This window comes from Triticum dicoccoides, chromosome 7A (genome assembly GCF_002162155.2).
Source record: "Triticum dicoccoides isolate Atlit2015 ecotype Zavitan chromosome 7A, WEW_v2.0, whole genome shotgun sequence".
Taxonomy (NCBI): Eukaryota; Viridiplantae; Streptophyta; class Magnoliopsida; order Poales; family Poaceae; genus Triticum; species Triticum dicoccoides.
In genome coordinates this window covers 687,667,258-687,672,339 of record NC_041392.1, presented here as the reverse complement: position 1 = coordinate 687,672,339, position 5,082 = coordinate 687,667,258, and positions in this window count along the sequence as shown.

Sequence of the window (5,082 nt, the reverse complement as noted above, 5' to 3'; positions counted from 1 at the left end):
AAGAACGATGAAAAGAGTGGTGGGAGTGAGGCATGGACGGTGACAAGAGAAGAGGGGAAGCTTGTGTTTGTGCTAGGAACACATGGCTAGAGAGGCATATCGATCGATGTGTGCCGTAAAGAAGGAGCAGGGGGGCCGACACACACCGTGGGTGAACGACCTAAAGTGAAAAGACGAATTTGCACGATGGAGCTAGAGAATGCTGAGGGAGGGTGAGAGGGATGCGGGCGTGTGCATGCACAAGAGAAAGTTAGCGCTAGCTACAAAGATAAGAGGGTTGTGTGGGTGTAAAAGACGAATAGAGATCATATATACTTCATTATAAAACGCGAATTCGGATATTTGAAGAATTTATCATACTGTTTCAAACCGACGCATGTGTGAATATACATAATATTGATACACATGGTGTGGTTATGAACATGTTATACTACATTTAATATATTTTATCTCTACTCTTATAAAAAAATGGAGTTGTTGATGATGGTGTGCCTGCCATCCTGCGTTATATGCCGTCCGATTTATATCTGGCGGGTAGCAAGGAAACTATGATGGTTGAAGTTGGCAACAATCATGATTGTAGATTCTTATTGAAATAGAGAAACGAATTCAAATTTAGTTCGAATTGCAGCGGTAGTATAGACATTTGGAATTCACTAAAATGTTGGTATGAGTAGGTTACATGCATTATACAGCAAGCGAAAAAAATTAATCAGACATAACATGGATTCATACTCCCTCCTTCCATCTATATAGGCCATAATGAGATTTTTAAGACCGCCTTTGACTATTGACAAGATTAATAGTACATGACATGCACAATGTGAAAATTATATCATTGAAAGAACCTTTCACAGACGAATTTAACGGTGTGCTTTGTGTAAGTTGCATGTCATATGTCATTGCTCTAATATTTGGTCAAAGTTAGCATCGAAAAACGCATTAGGCCCTATATAGATGGAAGGAGGGAGTAGCTTTGAATAGCATTTGTATAGTAAAACTGTAACATCCCAAAATTCTAAATTTCGGAATGTTATAATAAATAGATAGATTTGATTGATTGTTTGATTGACTGTCTGAAAGTGAGTGAATTCGAAACTTTTTGAAAGTTAAATGAGAGGGAATAAAAGGACTTTCCCAAACTTTCATCTTTGCTTTCTGATCTCCATCAATTCAAATTCTTTTCAAATGCAAAACCCTTCAGCGAAGATGATATGACTTCTTCCATTTAATTAAATGAAAGGGTATTTGAAAATATTCGAATTTCATTTGGAAATATTTCAATTCTGAAACTTCATGCAACTCAATGATTTTCACGAGAGAAGATAAAATGACTTTTTCAAAACATATGAAATATGATTTGGGAGTTTAAAAGGATCAAATTCAAGGTCCTTTTGAAATTATTTTTCAATTCAGAGTTATTTGGGTTTTATTCAAATTATTTTTTCTACAAAAATAAAATATATGGAAAATAGGGTAACATGATCCCCTACATCAGAAAATTAGAGAGAGATAAATTTGAAATCATTTTGGTATTTTTAAAATGATTTTTATTTTGGTATTTTTAAAATGATCCCCTACATCAAAACATATGAAATTTGTATTTGTGCGGATCTTATTTGACGTTAGAAAAATGTTCATGTTGTAGATAATCTTTTTCTGAAAATTTTGATATATTATATGCCTATATAATATTTTTGTTATTATTATTTTGTTTGTCAGAGAAAATGTTTTAAAATAAACTCCCGCCGACTGGCCGGCCCAGCTCCCAGCCAGGCCCAGGCCCAAGCCGCCACCGTCTTCCTCCCGTGTGCGACCGGGACTCCTCCCGGGGTCCGGCGCCGCCACGCCACTGGGGCACCCGTTGCCCAAGGCAGGTCTCGCCTCCGGGCCTTTATAAGGGGCCGGACCCCAACCCCTCTCGCTGCTCGCGCCGTTGCCCCCGCCCGCATCTCGCCCCGACGCCCCGCATCTTGCCGCCGCCACGCCGCTCGCTGCTGCCGCAGCACACTGCCGCCCGCGCCGTCGTCGCCGCCGCTCACCGCTGCCTGCGTCGCTGTTGCCCGCTGCGCCAGAGCACGCCGCCCTCGCCGGAGCCGCCGCTCCGCCGATCGAAAACCGCCGCCGCCGGTTTATTTCCTTGAACCGGTGCAAAACCGTTAACCCGACCGGTTTTATTTATTAGGTTGGTTTTTACTTATTTAGATCGGCTTATTTTCTAGGTTAATTTAATTAGTGAACGTTTGTTGTTTTAGGTTCTGGAGCGAACGGTTTTCGTTCTTTAGCTTACCGTAGTGAACGTTCGTTCTTTAAGTCTTTCTTTTTACTTTTTTATTTTCTATCCAGGGACCTATTTGTAGTGCTTCTTTTACAAATTAGTCCTTCTGTTTCAAACGACCACATCTTTTTGCTCGTTAGTCCAAATCCAACGAAACCAACGCCCACTTCTTCGTTATGATCTCCTCTATCCAGTAAAACAACTTAAACTTGTTTTTGAAATTTTAAATTTTGAATTAGATCAGATTTAGATTCAAATTTCGTTTGATCGTAACTTGAGTTTCGTCGCTCCGTTTGAGTTGATTCTGTTTGCAAGTAGAAGCTCTTGACCGGTAATACATATAATGTCTTATTCTTGATTAACATGGTAATAACATTTTTTTATAAAATTATCTTTGAAGTAGCTACTACCAGTAGAATGGATAATACAAGTAACCCACTTAATTAATCAAAGGGTACATATAGCAATGGAATTTTAGATAACTAGCACGTGCGAAGGCACGGGTGGACGACTACTTCACATAATTTTGGTACTGTTAGAAATTGTTTTATGTTGCAAGAGTTATTTGCTTGGTTTTGAAGTTTTCCGAATCGTCTTCTTTGATCTTTCTGATCTTTTGAGTGATTGCTTATGTGTGGTTACTATTGCTTGCCTACGATAGATTGATCGGAGTGTGATGAGTAGAACTATCAAGAGTTATGAGTGCGAATCATCTCCATCAACATTGCAGACAAGTAACACTTTGACCATACCTCTTTGCTACCCAGTTTTATTGCATTAGATCAATCCTCAAACAATTGCATGAATAGGATCTGATTAATATGTTGGTTTTGGGAAGTAGATGAGGTAGTACCTATTACCTGTTTTATTATCAAACCTTTGGGAGTTACTTCTACGTTTGCTTATGCCATGCTATGCTAGTAGACGTGGATTGGGTGACTGTATCCATTACAGATGTGAGATTGTTATTTAATGGTTTACTTAAGGTGGCAACTTTAATACACATCTGGGTGGATTGAGGCACCTGGGTATTCCAGCGATTGCCTATTTTTCTTTATGGACCGCCACCCAGGCTCAAAGGGATCATAATATTATTCATGCTAGAAACTTCCGTGTGCAGCCACAAGCTACTATGGGCTCTAGCACAGTTGATTAAGTCGTGCAAACTCTTACAGTGGTAGACTAGGAGATGTTGGGGAAAGTAGGTGTAACTGTCTACCCGATCGTAAGGTGCTAGCGCTTCTGAAAGACTATGTCTCGGTCATCCGTTTCTCAAAAACCATGTAGTGCGAGAATCCAACGGAGGAGATCGAGTCTTGTGTGGAAAAGTGCGCAAACCTCTGCAGAGTGTATAAACTAATCATGATTAGCCGTGTCCCCGGTTATGGACATCTTGAGTATCTGGTTCTTGGATTATCATATTGATCTCATCACATTACTTAAATAATTTGTTGGGTTATTGATGTTAATTTGGGATTGAGTTGTAGGAACCTTCTCAATATTTTCAACCAACTTTGTAGTTAAATAAAATATATTCCATTGTTGTAGGGAAAATTTGGCTTTTCGCAAAAACATTATAACCATAGAGCCTTTCCACCAGGCATATATGCATGTAGTGATAGCTATTATTCATCATTATCCTATGGTGTGAATTTGCCAGTACATTCAATGTACTGACCCTTGTGGCTGCAACGTCTCATGTTGCAGGATTATCTTACGACGAGTAAGTGATACGTTAGGGTTACGATTTCTACACTCAACTTTGCCGTTGGTGTTGATGGGAATCCACAACCTTGTTACTTCCGCTATTTGGATTGAGGTAATAATATTTTACATTACTTTATACATGTGATTTACCTCTGTTATAAATCCTCGATTACTGTGTGTGTCAGCATACCGATCCAGGGATGACACTTAAGCGCAGAGACTTGACCGTCTGAGGTCGGGTCACTACAAGATGGTATCAGAGCACATGTTGACTGTAGGACGTGACCCTAGAAATTGGCAAGCCCATAGGAAAGATTTTCTCTACAACTTCATTTTCAAAAGATCTTTTACCTCTCCTCTCTTCCGAGCTTATTCAAACATTCCCTTTTAGTGAGACCATACCCCTTTCCCCTTTTGACTACTCGAAGATTCGACTGATGAGACCACTCCAAGAAGTACAAGATATCGGACAACTAAGACCATTCGGAATGAAGATGATTTTACCATACATTATGATAATGGAAACTACAGTGGTTGATGACTCCGAAGACTAGGAGAATTTGAAGGCTCTGAAGAATTTCCAGATTTGTATGACCTAGTAAGTCTCCCCTGATGGAACTTGACAGACTATAGAAGTTGTCAATACCCGAGATCAAGGTGTTTCGGAGAAAGACCGGAGCATGGAGAATTAAAAACTCAAAGTTCTATCAAGAAAACCCTAATGCAGGAGATATCAACTATGGAAGATAGCTCATGGCAATGACAAGGGCAGAAACACGGTTATCCGTGATGTCATCGCCACTAATACTATGGTCACCGAGCTGAGCTAAGCATGCATTTCTTCAGAAGGATTGGATGGTAGAAGGCTGATGGAGCATCTCTCAGCAAAAGATGACGTTTTAACCTTAGCCGGTGTATCACTAGGATCTGGAGTAGTACATCAAGAATTTTAAGATGGAGCTCCAGGAAGCCGTATTAGACAAGGAAGCATATCGTGAAGAACTCACGACCTAGAAGCTGAAAGTAGCCAAGCTGGAGGAGCAAAACCTCGAGATACAGGAGATTCGTCAGGAACGAAAGGACCGTAGTGCCATGGT